This window comes from Pezoporus occidentalis, unplaced genomic scaffold, assembly GCF_034315485.1.
Source record: "Pezoporus occidentalis ecotype Australia unplaced genomic scaffold, CSIRO_AGI_Poc_V1 ctg11, whole genome shotgun sequence".
In the NCBI taxonomy this organism is placed as follows: Eukaryota; Metazoa; Chordata; class Aves; order Psittaciformes; family Psittacidae; genus Pezoporus; species Pezoporus occidentalis.
This window is the reverse complement of record NW_026912886.1, coordinates 7,354,391-7,370,789: the sequence shown is the minus strand read 5'-3', so window position 1 is coordinate 7,370,789 and position 16,399 is coordinate 7,354,391. Positions and strand designations below refer to the sequence as shown.

Here is a 16,399-nt window from a genome sequence, read left to right as displayed (position 1 = left end):
ACAGAATTGTGAATGTCCGACATTTTCTTGAAAGAACGTCTGCATAAAGCTAACAATCCCAATAAAGGAATAGTTCTGCTAGGAACGAATCCCGGTGAATCCTGAAAAATCGCTGTGGAGCAGAGCTACTCCGCTCTTCTCATCGAGTTTGCTCTTTCTGCCTCTTTTCCTTCCACTAAGGCTGTTCAGAAGACTAGAATTTAAATTGCTATGTACTGACAGTGCCTTAGTGAATAGCTACTGAGAAAAGCTGTTTACTTTAACGTTTAAGCTATTTGTTTTGCTTAAGGACTGAGTTAAGTGAGGTGTGATAGCTTTGTTTAAGGACTGAGGTAAGCGAGGTACACTTTAACAACTGTGCATCTTTGTGTCTTGGTCTGAGGACAACGTCATTTATAAAAAGAGAGAATAACTGATCTGCATCTGGAAAAATAGTGGTGTAAAATAATCTGCCAGAAAAATAGTCTCATGTTAGAATGCTTTACAAAACTGCTATTAAATTTTTGGTTATGCTATAAGAAGTTGAAAATACTGAATTCAGAAAATAGAAAATCTTATCCAGTAGTTTGGGAATATTAAATGGGCAGAATCAGGAAAAGGAATCTCAGTTCCTTCTGCCAGAGGACATTTTGGGAGAAGAGCTTTTTGTTTGCAAGATGTCTTAATATATAAAATCTTCACTGTCTACTGCGGATTTCATGTTGCGAGTTCTCTGATTATTTCCTAATTCTAACACAAATGAGACTATTAGAATATCAGATTGAACTAAAATAAAATAGAAATAGCTATTCATACAATATTGTTAAGCACCAAAGAACGCTATATTTTTTAAAGTTCCAAAGATTACTGAACTAGCTAGAAGAAACTTGTACAAAGCTGTTGGAGTGGCTACCTCTGGTTACTGAGCCACAAAATGCTTGTGGCCAAGAGAGATTTCTGTGGAAATGTCACTCTGTGCTTGCCACGGGTTTAGTCTTCCTTAGGCATCTGACATTGGTCAGAGCTGGAAATTGGATACTGTGTTCTATGTACCTTTGGTTTGATTGAGTACAGCTATTCTTGTATTCTTTGGTTTTAACAGGAAACAATCCAGATATGCCGTGGTTTTTCCTATGGAGAGAAGTCAGATTTGTCAAGTATAGTGAAGCAGATACAGCATATAGCTCTGGTGACTTTTAGTCCCAGAAACTCTCAGTGTGTTCATTTTGATTTTTAAAGTCTTCTCATCCAGATGAGGAGAGAACCTAATCTATAGATTCTATATTTAAATAGCATGGAACTGATGGCAAGTCTTGATATTTTTAGATTACTTCATTTCACTCAGAGCCTGCACACCTTAGCTCCACAGGCTTGCTTAGAAAGCCATCTCTTTCCTTCTCTTACTCCCCTCCCCAAGATTTTGAGAAGATTCAGAAGAATTAAGTGGTATCTGATGGTTGTCAACCAACAAGACGCTTTGTTGTTAGAATGATATGTTGGTCACATTTTGACATATCTATCCCTGACCTGTTCTTGAACATAAAACTTGGAATGTCCAGCCTCTGACATCTGGTTTTGTGGTTTACTTACCCTGAACTTTGTCGTTTTAGTACTGAATGTCTTTCCCTTTAATCTTGCTTGGGTCACTGATTCTTACTTCTTTTAGCAAATCCCTTTTTCTCCAAGACTCGTAGGACTTGTAATGTAGATATTTTCAAATTGGAGAAGCAGGTGACATGATGTTTGCACCATGTCTAATTTTGAGTCCCTTACACAGTGAGGAAGGAGGATAAGCTGTTCATCAGTCTTCGATGTCAAAATAAAACCTCATGGATCTTAATGTGCTAAAGTAGATTCGCCTCCATAGAAACCTTTCCTCATGTCTCTGGAATAGGATGGCAATAGCACCACTCAGATAAAGATCTCCTGTTTCTTTCTTTTAACATTGAGGTCCTATTTTGAAAAGCATTTTCATAATTCTTGTATATCTGCAAAATGAAATTTCAAAAGTTAGAAGTTACAGCACTTATACAGCAATGCTCTTCTCTGTTCAGGTAATCAGAGGTAGCATTTCTCATTTTAATGACAAAGGTTGCTTTAGCCTTTTCCCACGTTGCCTTGGCTGTAAAGAAGTCACACAGATTTGAGACACTAAATTAGATTTCTTGCAGTGGTTAACAGAGTAATCCTAGATTTTAATTGTAAATATCTCTAATTAGCTCACCAATGCTGGTGTTTTTAAACTATTCTTATATTTGAAAAGCAAGGATCGAAAAATGTGCATCTCAGCCTAGTCTGGTGACAGTAGGCTGTGCAGAAAACCAGATTGCAACTTAGATTGCAAGATGTCATGAAAAATAAACTAGCTGATTTTAAACACCAAAAGGGTGCAGATACATCACATGACAAGAACAGTTTAAAAATCTCCAAAGCTACTTTTAAGCATGTCTTTAAGAAAAGGTTTTATGAGAAGTAGCGGCTGGTCTCTTTGCTTATTGTTGAGTCTGTTTGATAATGGGCTTAGGTATATTGGGTATCTGTTTGAGGCAGATTGTTGCAGCACACTTTAAAGTTGACCTGCTGTAATTTTTGCTCTCTTTTCTCTTTAGGATGACAAAAGCCAGTCTGAATTTAGTAACATATTTCACCAAGCAAACCAGCTTTTCCTTCTCCTTTCACTCCACTTCTTTCTCCTAATGAGGAGCTGAGTTCTGTTGAAGAGAAGGCACTAATTCCTTAGCAGTAAGGGAGAAAATGAAAGCCTGTGAGGCTCTTTTCTGTAGGATGACATGTTGTAAAAATACAACTGTATTCTAAAATGTGACTGTAGAGATGGCATCTTGGGAGTGAGTGAGGGAAGGTTATGTTTATTATCTGTTAATGACTTCCAGATCAAGTTTGCTCAGTTCACAAGTAAAAAAACCAACCCTTTTTTTAACTGCCTTCTCTGCAGACTCAATTTGGGATTTAAAAATCATGCTGTGTTAATTTTAATCCAAGTATTACTGTCAGCAGTAAAAAGGTTCTTTGGGGTATATTGTGTCTTTTGTTAAACTGTCCATCAGTGGACTGTAAATGAATGTTAATTCTGTTGATGAGAAGCTCGTCAAAATAAGGATTTGTCAAGTCCTGGTTATTATTGATTAAGTCTTTATTAATGAAGTCTTATTAACTCTTTTTAAACACTTATGTCTGTTTAAATAGTTTCTGGACTTACCTACTGTGGAGGAATGTGAGAGGAAGAGGAATAAACCTCAGAGCTATTATTTTTGCATTGCTCATGAGGATTGATGGGTGAGGTCATAGGAGTCATAAAAGAAGTCCTGTTGAGATACTGACCATCTTGCTAAGTTTAAATTTCTTTGAGGATTTGAGTATCTAGTGTTCATGTGTAACACAAATGAGAAATCTGTGGGAAGAAGTAGTGTTTTAATTAAACCAAATGATGCAATTTGGAAAACGTCAGCTTTCAGACATTCAGGTCCTTCTTTAGATCCAATTGTAATCATGTTACCAGAGACAGAGCCAGCAATTGAGGAAATGTTGAGATGCACTGATGTATGGCCTCTGACAGTGATTTTATGGCAGCGCCACTGAGCTTGGTGGTTTCAGTAAAAGAAGGGGTATCAGTGTTAATCCTGCATCCCTTCGCTTTGACAGATATTCAGTGATGCAAGTTGCCCTCAGATCTCATCAAGACCTCGTTACTGACTTGTCAGGCTGCAGGCCTCAGCCATGTTCTGAGAGGTGACTTCTCCATTGATATTTTCACTAGGCTGGCCAACTGGGCTGGGTGCTGCCTCTCCCCGTCTTGCTCAGCCCTGGGATATTAAGATCCTTTGGGAAATGAAGGAGGAAGAGAAAGTGTTCATGTTCTTTGGGATTCTTTTCTCCTCCCCCCTCCTCCCTCTGATTATCTGGCACCATCTTTGACATTAGGTTTTCTTTAGCCCTGTTGTTGGTTACCAATTCTGCTCTACTGTCCATTTTCTTCTTTCCAGTGGGAACTCTACAGCAGGAAAGCACTTCAAGGATTTGAGACCACTCCTGATTTTAACAGGCAATATCATTTCTGCCTTCAATACCCTAGCAGAGGTGCTCTCCATCTTCTCTGTTTTTGCACCACTGACATCTAAACTTGTTATTCCTGTTGATCAGTGTCGTGGTTTAAACCCAGTCAGGTAGCTTGTTCACTCACTCCCAGTGAGTGGTGCCGAGCTGACAACAATCGAGGTCCGTGTCCGTCTCCCCCCCCTGCCTCCCCGCACCGGGGCTCTCCCCTTCCCCGCTCCCGGAGGAACGGGGAGGAGGATCGAGAGAGTGCAACTCCTACGGGTTGAGACAAAAACAGTCCAGCAACAAATCACCACCGCTACTATCAGCTACAACAATGATAAGGGAAAATAACAAGGGAAGAGAATACGATACCACCGGCCAAGAGAAACGAGCTCCACCCGGAAACCCCTGTCCTTCCGGGTCACTCCCAGTTACCCCTCACCCCGGGCATGACGTGCTGTGGTATGGAATACCTCCCCGGCTAGCCCGGGTCAGGCGCCCCGTCTCTGCTTCCTCACAGCCTCCCCTCCTCCCTGGCAGAGCATGAGCCTCACAGAGTCCTTGGTCAGGGTAAACATCACTTAGCAACAACCGAGAACATCGGCTTCACCAACACTGTTCTCAAACTGGAAGTCAAAACACAGCACTGTACCAGTTAACACAAAGGAAAAACATGACTGCTACTGCGGAACCCAGGACATTATCCACCCCTTATTCCATACCATTCACGTCGTGCTCAGATCCCACATTTTTCAATACACCATCGCTCTCCCACATATATACATCCATATACATACAGACCAAGAGGAAAAATCATTTTCTTAGTGCATGGACCAATCCCTATAATGCTGCCGAGTCCATTCGGTCCATGATGTTCAAAGTTCATTCTCTGTTGGGATGATGGCTGGAGGGAAGTCAGGGCCAGTCGCTGGTGACCTGGAGACATCTAGTTGATGGGCTATAAAAGCATTACACAGCAGGCAACAGCATACAATTGAGTTCACTGGCTGTTTTCCCCTAAAATCAAATCCCCTTGAGGTATACATCGGACTTCCCCATCTTCCCGCATTACCCACCAAGTATATCCAGGTCCCTGAGCAAAAGCAATCCCACGAGTGGGTTTGCCTTTACCTGAAGCAGGAATTACCCAGACTGTCTTTCCCAGCAAATTCTTCATATGCACCACGGGAACTTTGTCCCCCTCTACAATATGTAACAGTTCTGACTGGGCTGGGCCAGCCCTGTTGGCAGATCCTCTGGTGTTGACCAACCAGGTGGCCTTTGGTAAGTGTGTATCCCAATGCTTGAAAGTTCCCCCACCCATCGCTCTCAGTGTAGTTTTTAACAGCCCATTGTACCGTTCGATTTTCCCAGAGGCTGGTGCATGGTAGGGGATGTGATATACCCACTCAATGCCATGCTCTTTGGCCCAAATATCTATAAGGTTATTCCGGAAATGAGTCCCATTGTCTGACTCAATTCTCTCTGGGGTGCCGTGTCGCCACAAAATTTGTTTCTCAAGGCCCAGGATGGTGTTCCGGGCAGTGGCATGGGGCACGGCGTATGTTTCCAGCCACCCGGTGGTTGCTTCCACCATGGTAAGCACATGGCGCTTGCCTTGGCGGGTTGGTGGCAGTGTGATATAGTCAATCTGCCAGGCCTCCCCATATTTATACTTCAACCATCGTCCTCCATACCAAAGAGGCTTTAACCGCTTGGCTTGTTTAATTGCAGCACATGTTTCACACTCATGAATAACCTGGGCAATAGTGTCCATTGTTAAGTCCACCCCTCGGTCACGGGCCCATCTATATGTTGCATCTCTGCCCTGATGGCCTGAAGTGTCATGGGCCCACCGGGCCAAAAATAATTCACCTTTACGTTGCCAATCTAAGTCCATCTGAGCCACTTCAATCTTAGCCGCTTTATCCACTTGTTGGTTGTTCTGGTGTTCCTCAGTGGCCCGACTCTTGGGTACATGGGCATCTACATGACGTACCTTCACCACCAGGTTCTGCACCCTGGCAGCAATATCTTTCCACAGTGCAGCAGCCCAGATGGGTTTACCTCTGCGTTGCCAGTTGCTCTGCTTCCACTGCTTCAACCACCCCCACAGGGCATTTGCCACCATCCATGAGTCAGTATAGAGATAAAGTACTGGCCACTTTTCTCGTTCAGCAATGTCCAGGGCCAGCTGGATGGCTTTCACCTCGGCAAACTGACTCGATTCACCCTCTCCGTCAGCAGTTTCTGCAACTTGTCGTCCAGGACTCCATACAGCTGCCTTCCATCTCCGATGTTTTCCCACAATACGGCAAGAGCCATCAGTAAACAAGGCATACTGCTTTTCACTTTCTGACAGTTTATTATATGGTGGGGCCTCTTCAGCGCGCATCACCTCCTCCTCTGGTGACATTCCGAAATCTTTGCCCTCTGGCCAGTCCATGATGACTTCTAGAATGCCTGGACGACTGGGATTTCCTATTCGAGTTCGTTGTGTAATTAGTGCAGCCCATTTACTCCATGTAGCATCGGTTGCATGATGTGTAGAGGAGACCCTGCCTTTGAACATCCAGCCCAGCACGGGCAGCCGGGGTGCCAGAAGGAGCTGTGCTTCAGTGCCAATCACTTCCGAAGCAGCTCGAACCCCTTCATAGGCTGCCAGTATTTCTTTCTCAGTTGGGGTATAGCTGGCCTCAGATCCTTTATATCCCCGACTCCAAAAGCCGAGGGGTCGACCTCGAGTCTCCCCTGGAGCTTTCTGCCAGAGGCTCCAGGTAGGACCGTTCTCCCCAGCTGCAGTGTACAGTACATTTTTTACATCTGGTCCGGTCCGGACTGGTCCAAGGGCTACTGCATGAACTATCTCGCGTTTAATTTGCTCAAAGGCTTGTTGCTGCTCAGGGCCCCATTTAAAATCATTCTTCTTCCGGGTCACATGATAGAGAGGGCTTACAATCGAACTGTAATTTGGGATGTGCATTCTCCAGAACCCCACTGCACCCAAGAAAGCTTGCGTTTCTTTCTTATTAGTTGGCGGAGACATTGCTGTTATCTTGTTGATCACATCTGTGGGGATCTGTCTACGTCCATCTTGCCATTTTATTCCCAAAAATTGAATCTCCTGTGCAGGTCCCTTGACCTTACTCCGTTTTATGGCAAAACCGGCTTTCAGCAGGATTTGGATTATTTTCCTCCCTTTCTCAAAGACTTCTTCCGCTGTATCGCCCCACACAATAATGTCATCAATGTATTGCAGGTGTTCTGGAGCTTGCCCCTGTTCCAGTGCAGTCTGGATCAGTCCATGGCAGATGGTAGGGCTGTGTTTCCACCCCTGGGGCAGTCGGTTCCAAGTGAACTGGACACCCCTCCAAGTAAAAGCAAACTGTGGCCTGCACTCTGCTGCCAAAGGGATTGAGAAAAATGCATTGGCAATATCAATCGTGGCATACCACTTGGCTGCCTTTGACTCTAGTTCATACTGAAGTTCTAGCATGTCCGGTACGGCAGCACTCAATGGTGGTGTGACTTCATTCAGGCCACGATAGTCTACTGTTAGTCTCCATTCTCCATTAGACTTTCGCACTGGCCATATGGGGCTATTGAAGGGTGAGCGGGTCCTGCTGATCACCCCCTGACTCTCCAGTCTACGGATCAGCTGATGGATGGGAATCAGGGAGTCTCGGTTGGTGCGATATTGCCGCCGGTGCACTGTTGTGGTCGCAATTGGCACTTGTTGTTCTTCAACTTTCAGCAACCCCACAGCAGAGGGATCTTCTGAGAGACCAGGCAAGGTGGACAGCTGCTCAATTTCCTCAGTCTCCAAAGCAGCAATACCAAAAGCCCACCGGTACCCTTTTGGGTCTTTGAAGTACCCTCTCTTGAGGTAGTCTATGCCGAGAATGCATGGAGCCTCTGGACCAGTCACAATAGGGTGCTTTTGCCATTCCCTCCCAGTCAGGCTGATTTCAGCCTCCAGCACAGTCAACTCTTGGGATCCTCCTGTTACTCCAGAAATATAGATGGGTTCCACCCCTTGACAGCTTGATGGCATCAGGGTACACTGTGCACCGGTATCTACTAGAGCCTTATACTTCTGTGGGACTGATGTGCCAGGCCATCTGATCCACACAGTCCAGTAAATCCGATTGTCCCCTACCTCCACCTGGCTGGAGGCAGGGCCCCTCTAACAGTCGTCACAGCATTGGACACTTAAGTCGTGTTGAAAGGGATTATTCTTCTTTATCACAGGAGCTGGAGTAAAATCAGCTCTTCCACTCCATCTGGGAAACTGATCACCAGAGACTGAAGCCGTAGCTCTCATGGGACGATCAGTCTTGGCCCTTGCTCCCCTCTTCAGTTCACTCACCCGTTCCTCCAAAGCTGAAGTAGGTTTTCCATCCCACTTTGTCATGTCTTCTCCGTGATCCAGCAGGTAAAACCATAGGGTACCCCGTGGCGTATACCTCCTGTATCTCCTCTCTTGAACAATAGGACGCCTTTTGTTAATAGCTGAGACGTGTGTTGGTACACGTGAGGAGCCGGATAAATCAGATAGATTGTCCTTCAATTGTTCGATGTCCTGGGACAGTTTTTTCACAGCTGAGATGATGGAAGGGGTGAGATTGTCTTCGAACTCTCGGAGTTTATGAACCATTTCATCCACTGTTAGTGGTACTATGTCATTCCAGGTTACTGTTGCCAATGAATGGGCATATGATGACGGTGCATTCCGTGTAAGTTTTCGCCACATGGGTCGTGTACATTCAACTTCATCTGGATCTATAGGTGTATCCCCGTTATTCGGCTTGATGTGATAGATCATCTCTACGATGGCCGATTCCCTCAGAGACTGGATGCCTTTGTCTATAGTATTCCACTTGGCCGAACGACTCGTAACATCGTCCTTGTACGGAAACCTTTCTTTCACAGCTGCCAAGAGCCTCCTCCAAAGGCTGAGGGACTTTTTCTCTCTTGCAATTGCTTTGTCAATTCCCCCTTCTCTAGCAAGTGATCCCAGCTGCTTGGCTTCTGTACCTTCTAGTTCGTGACCATCAGCCCCATTGTCCCAGCATCGGAGTAACCAGGTGATGATGTGCTCCCCTGGTTGACGGGTAAAATCTTTTCGCATATTCCGCAGCTCGGTTGAGGTCCGAGGTCGAGAAGTTACCTCTTCTTCTTCTTCTTCGTCATGTGATGATGACTCCTGATCAGATTCTGGACCGGGTGGTGAATTCATTGGTTCTTCATCTCGCTTCACCCTTTTTGCCTCCTTTTTGCTTGTTCTCTTGCGTACAGGGGCAACTGATATTGGTACGAATTGGTCCTCTGGTTTGGCTGCAGTGATTATCACTGTGGTTTGAGTAGCAACTGTACTTGTTACTGGGGGTGGTGTAGCTACTGTGCTTGGAGCTGGGGTAACCGCGCTGTCTGTTGCAGTTGAAGTTTGAGCAGCTGCTGTACTTGCCACTGGGACAGCTGTGCTGTTCATTGCAGCCAAAGTTTGAGTAGCGACTGTTGCTTTGCCCTCAGATCCGCCGACATTCTTTTCCTTTTGAAGGTGCTGGATAGTGTTGAACAAGGCCCTGTAAGCATAGGCCAAGCCCCAGCACGTTGCCATGATTTGTCCATCTCTGGTATGGCCAGAATGACCACACACCTCATTTAAGTGTTTTACTAATTCTTCTGGATTTTGCAGTTGTTCAGTAGTGAAATTCCAAAGTACTGGAGGGGCCCACTGACCTAGATACTTGCCCATACTATCCCACACACCCTGCCACTCATGGCTGTCCAGCCTCAGGGAAAATCTCTCGGTCCTCCTACATCGTCGTTTGACCCCAGACAAGACCCAAACCTGAATCTGCTTAACTCTTGAAATCAGTAGTGGGTAAAACACACTCTGTATGCGTGTTAGCATGGTGATTCCCATCACCATCAGCAAACAAGTCTCAACAGCATTAAAAGGCCATTCAAAAAATTCAAAACTCTCAAATGTAAATGGTCTGGGGGGACGACTAGGAGGGTAAAAGGATGTCTCCTTCCCAGGTTGAGCACCTGAGAAGGAGAAAAAAGATGTGTAATTGCTAAGCACCTCCATCATATACCTCCCAAAGTATAAAGGTGGTGACCACACTGGGAACATAAGCCAGATCAATTTCATGATCAATGATTCTATTGTATTACAAGTCATTACCATAAAGTACAATGGGATAAAAACCTTAGCCCAAGCCCCATACTTGAAAAACACTAATACAGCAAGTACCGGATGGACGTAAGATATCATATACTGAAACTGTGAGATCAAGAGGAACAACCTTGAGAGCCAATAAATCAGCATTGTGACGAGTGACTATCAATCCAGTCAGATCTGTTCTTATCTCAACCCTTCGTGCCCCACGTTGGGCGCCAAAAAGAACTGTCGTGGTTTAAACCCAGTCAGGTAGCTTGTTCACTCACTCCCAGTGAGTGGTGCCGAGCTGACAACAATCGAGGTCCGTGTCCGTCTCCCCCCTGCCTCCCCGCACCGGGGCTCTCCCCTTCCCCGCTCCCGGAGGAACGGGGAGGAGGATCGAGAGAGTGCAACTCCTACGGGTTGAGACAAAAACAGTCCAGCAACAAATCACCACCGCTACTATCAGCTACAACAATGATAAGGGAAAATAACAAGGGAAGAGAATACGATACCACCGGCCAAGAGAAACGAGCTCCACCCGGAAACCCCTGTCCTTCCGGGTCACTCCCAGTTACCCCTCACCCCGGGCATGACGTGCTGTGGTATGGAATACCTCCCCGGCTAGCCCGGGTCAGGCGCCCCGTCTCTGCTTCCTCACAGCCTCCCCTCCTCCCTGGCAGAGCATGAGCCTCACAGAGTCCTTGGTCAGGGTAAACATCACTTAGCAACAACCGAGAACATCGGCTTCACCAACACTGTTCTCAAACTGGAAGTCAAAACACAGCACTGTACCAGTTAACACAAAGGAAAAACATGACTGCTACTGCGGAACCCAGGACAATCAGCTTTTCAGGTCCTTGTCCACCTGCTTGCTGCCCCACACCTTTCCGTTCAAAAAGGGCATTACTTTCAGACAGCAGGTTTCTAAGCACCACATTGTGAACAAGGCTAGATTATAATACAGTTCGAGTTGGGACATTGCTTTGTCTTTGTTTTCTTAGGGCTAAAGAGTTTCCATGCTCCTTGATTTCACAAAGTCATGAGCTATGTCTGAAAAACCAAGTCTTTTTAATGCTGTCTTCGTTTGGTTTTATTGCTGAGACATGTGACTACACACATCGTTTTTCTGAAGCTCTGTGCTTGAATAAAATACCTTATTTGTGCTCCTTGAGTCATTGCTTTGCTAAGAAAACTCTCAGACACACTTTGACGTTATTATTGAGCTTCTGGAGGGGAGTACTGCCTTCGCAGTTACAGTGTAAACGAAAGGACAAGTAAAAACAGGGAAGAGTGCTTTCCAGTGACTCCGTAATTTATATATGTTGCCCAAACGTATGTTCACTGTCACAGATCCTTCTCTTTTCTTCAGCGCTTCTGAAACTGTGAAGAACTGCATATCCCTTTGACTGTGCACATAGCAGGGCTTGAAAAAAATTGATGACTGCATAACCTGTGTGTGCTGCTAAGGCAAAAGGAAAAGTTGTGAGATGCAGGCTGCTGGCGTAGATGTTTGCTCTGAACCAGCACATTTCAGTGTTAAGTAACCTTTCTTCCTACTTTTATTCTAACATCTTTCTAAGAATTCAAATTAACTGATCTGGAAGTGCTTGGTACCTCCTTACCCTTTTCACTAATTTTCAGCAGTCTGAAACATTCTCACACATTCTTCTTGTGAGTATATAAATTATTTTGAAGTCCTATGGGATGTCATTGCTGGAAAACTTCTTTTGAATGGTGTTTGTCTGCCAGCATCAGAACTTGAGGAGGTTATTTCATCTTGGCTTCCATTTCAGTTCTATTTTAGCAGTTCTTTGTCTTCCACTTCATCATCTTCTCTGTGCACTGAGCCGCTGTGTTCAAAGGCATTTTTTGAAATAAAGTCTTCACTTTGTGGTTCTTTTTCAGTGATGTTATTTCTCGTTTTAGGAGCTCTTCTATTTCTTTAAGGCAAATGAGGCATGTTAGTGGTTATTTGTAATTCTTTTTTTTTTTCCAGTGGATTTCCTGTTATGCAGAAATGTAAAGCTTTTTTCACTGTTCTTCCAAATTTTTGTTTTCCTGTCTCGATACTTTTGTACATCTGTGTCTGCTTTATAACCTGTGGCTAAGATGCACTTGCCCAGTTAAGATCTGGCTTTGTTTTCATGGATGCCTGACAAGTTACCATAAAACTGCAAGTTGGAACTCTCGCTTGTTTGTTTCGAGACCTTCAAGAAGGGAACAACTTTCTTTTACAGTTTTTCGGAATGGACATGAGGTTACCAAAGATCTGTCTAAAAAAGCAGCATGTCATGCTTGCATACTCCCTCTGTCCAGTAATCACTTTATTCATTTGTTACCGTAACAGAGTTACAGGGGGAGCCTTGTAGAACATAAGGCTTGCACTTGGACAACGCATGCATGTATGTGTGCACTGCATAAAGTGTAATGTTTCTATGTGGCACACAGGCAAAATCCCATCAGCCTGCTTCCTGCTCAGACTGCACAAAGTTGGATACTTGCATGTGTTTTACAGTTTATTTTTCACTTCTGTAGACAGGTGGGATGGGACAGGCAGGCAGAAAGATGCCAGTCTTGTGAGACTGGATATTTACTCTCTACTTTCTACCACCCTAGGAATCTGGGATTATTAATAGCAGCCTTTTAAAAACATCCGAGATACACAGAGCCAAGGATCTGTATTTTATCACTAGTATTAGCAAGATGATGTCTAGTTTCCAGTGAATCAACAGATCATTTATGGCAAAGTTTGTGTATTGCATGTAAGAGAAACTGTATGATCTTTATATTTTTGTTAGCATAAAATTTGCAAAAATCTACTTGAAGATAAGAAATATATAGCAGATGAAGAAATAGGTGAAGATTATGAATATAATATATATGCCAAAGGAATCCAAAACCGTAACAGAAGTTTGCTTTATGTACTGATATTAAAAGGAGCATACTGTGCGTAGCTCAGGAACAAAAGCCATGCTTCTGTTAATATTTATAAACTATGGTACTGAAATGCTCTGCAGAGCAAAGTTATCTACATAGTAGAATATAGAGGATTATGGTGAGAAAAGAGCGACACATGTAATTGGTGAAGATAAACTGAAAAAAACTCTAGTGATCTGCAGGTGCAGTAATTTTAGGTGTGGGGGGACTTTTCAAGTAGACAAAAAAGACAAATGTAATCTGTATGTTTATTGTGTAAATTACGCTCAGTGGTTTTGAATAGTACTGCATTTAAGTTAGATATTTATAACCCGTACTTGTACTGGTTGGTCTTATATGGTTTTTACGATTTTTTTCCAGTGGTCCTTTATACTGTATTTTAATGCTTTCGATGTTGAGAAAAGGAAAGTGCTTTAGACCTAGATTAAGGTAAGAGCATGATTCTGATAAACTGCAGTTTAGAATGGGATTCAGCAGCTTCTTTCTTTATAAAACTTTAATTTATCACACACCTTTTCTTTTTTTTTCTTTTAATTTACTCTGCATAAAATACTGCATTGATTTTTAAATTCACTCCTGCTTACTTGCAGGTGTTTGTATTCCACGCCAAAGACTTGGATTTATATCTATTACAGTCTGCAGTTTTCCTGCTTGCAACGGAGAATGGTCTCCTGTATTACTAGATCACTGCCATCAGTCTTTGTCAGAAATTCTGATCCCTTCTTATACTCCTATCACCATTATGCAGTACAGTGCTTTGGTTTTTGTTCTTTGTTTTGGGGGGAGGGAGGGGTAGAACTTAGTTAAAAAAAATTAAAATCTGAGCATAAATATTTTTTAATAATATGTATGTAAAAGTTCCCTGTCTGTTCTGTTACTATTTTCAGGCAGTTAATTTGATAATATCCTTTATTGACACTGCTTCCATTTGTACAGTCCTCTTGTATCAGTTCAGATCCAGAATGCAAGTGTGTGCTCTTCAGACTTCTGTGGCCAAAGCCTTTTGGTCTCCTGTCTTAAGGCACGTGAAATAGATAATGCTGTGTCATATTCATGAATTGTAGGACTAATTGTACTGAGGTTTACAAACAGCCATATCCTTTTTGAGCCCCAACCTGTGTTGTGTTTAAAACCTCTTTTATTCAAAACTTTTTGCCTAGGTGGTTTAAACCAGCTGGGGCAGGGAGAAGAATGCATTGCTAAAGTCTCACCCATTTAATTTGTTTCCTTTTTCTGCTATGATCCACAATAGCTGGGACGGTTTTCTCTTTTCTAGACTGAGACAGACCACAGTAATGCAGACAATCTCAGCAAGTGGTTTGCCTAAAAGAGAGAAACTTCGAAATACAGAAAGAAAGATTTGATTGGTCCTTCATCTTGCTATCCTTTAACCTAACACATGACTTAAGATGTCTTAAGTAAGGCTGCACTTCAGCTTGGTTACTTTAGTTCTGTTAGATTTTGGGGGAATAAGGATGAATGAGAAATGTAAATCAAAACTCACAAAATGTAATGAAACTCCTATCATTTTTGGATTCTAGCTTTATATATTGACTTGGTTCTACTGTGGCTCTGAACTATACTCTTTCAATCCAAACATCTATAAATCTTGAAGAGCTTTAGAGTATTTTCTGAATTTGGACATGTATTTCTGCCTGACATGTATCTTTCTGAATGTAGGGAGGATTTATTTGTTTTGTAGGACAGATATTCGGAGCCCTTTCTGTTTATATCTTAAAAGGGTTTCAGGAGCTAGTATTTCCTACTTAATTCTGTTCTTTTCCTGATATATATAAAATTGCTCTAGCTAGGCTGGCTTTGGAGTTCCCCTGAAACATTTTCTGATGGAAAGTAGAATTTTGATCTTCTGTTTATTGAAGTGTTTGCACACAACACATTAAAGACAAACTAGTTTGTAACTGGCTTTTGATGTAGAGTACTCAGCATAGGAACGGACTGCTGACTGGTAAGGAAAACTGTCAAATCTCAGCAGCTCTTGTTACAACAGGGCAACTCTTACTCAGTATATTTAAGTGTCAGATTCTGTGTTATGGTAGTTTAACTTCAGCGGCTTCAACAAGTTTCGCAACATCATATAGAAGAGTGGAAAACTCTTTTTCAGCTTTCAGTGTGGTATTTTTATTTGTCATATTGCTTTTATGAACTTTACAAGGAAAAATTGTAAAACTTGTTGTTAGGCTGACTAATGGGATAAAAAGAAAACTTCAGACTTCTTGTGAAACTGATTATGATTTTCTCAGCAGATTTTAGGTGATTGTTCACATTATGAGCAAAATTCTGTCTAAAAATAAGTTGTGTCCACTTCTTTATGGGTTTATTGAGAACAGAAATTTCCACACCATTCTCCCTTTAATGTAACCACAATGGGCAGTTGTCATTTGTCCATTTATATAAAAAGAATAAATTAACAAATTAGCTGCCAGGAACTGTTAGTATGTGCACTTTTGCTGACATGTTTATTGTAATGTGCAACATGCATGATGTTGAGTTTCAGAAGTGTTCCCTTTTTTGAGAGTATGAATTATAAATTCATGAATTAGAGAAAGCAAAGCTGTAATAAAGCTTAAAAGTTAGAAACACTCCATAGCACTCATCTATGTCACCCTCAAAAAACCAGGATGTTGAAATTTTTCATAGTTTGATTAAAAGCCTAAAACCTTCTATTCATTTTACAGCTAAGACAGGGTGAGATGGATGGGGTTTTGTGCAATTATATAATGAGCAAAAGGAATCTAATTAACATGTCAGGAAATGTCTAGGGAGAACCTAAAAATGGACAAATATGTAAATTTCAGTGCACTGCTCAGGCCATCACACAGAATAGAACCTCATAAAATAAACACATAAATTTGTCTAGAGACTTTAAGTATTTTAATGTTTTGTTTTAATGGTATGTATTTCAAAGGAAAGGAATTTGTCTCCAAAAACACATCTAGGAATTAAAGATGGCCCCTAATGAACAGACAAAGGAAACATAAAAAGGAGAAGCCTTCGCAGCCATAAAAGTAGAGGTCAAAATATCATGCCTCTTACAAAATATTTCCTGAAAATAGGCTTGTGGAGCACAAAAGTCAGTTCTGGAAACTCCAGAACTATGAAAGCAAGTCCAGTAGTCGGCACTTTCAAAAAATAAATAAAACCATCAGGCAACAACTGTATGCTAATTGCATTTAAGAAATAAGAGGCCACCTACATAGAAATAAAATAAATCTCATTAGTGGAGCTGAAGTTGAG

General features: G+C 42.6%; 1 long non-coding RNA gene across 2 annotated transcripts in view; it reads left to right on the top strand.

Annotated features, from left to right (window-relative positions):
* LOC134169102 (uncharacterized) overlaps positions 1–16,399 on the top strand; it is a 95,003-nt gene that overhangs the window by 61,075 nt on the left and 17,529 nt on the right. Inside the window, exon 4 of one of the 2 annotated variants that reach the window (XR_009966777.1) lies at positions 13,505–13,880. The exons of the other annotated variant lie outside the window; for it this stretch is intronic. This is a non-coding gene — a long non-coding RNA (uncharacterized LOC134169102). Of the gene's footprint in view, positions 1–13,504; positions 13,881–16,399 lie in introns of those variants that run through there. 2 annotated transcript variants of the gene reach the window in all.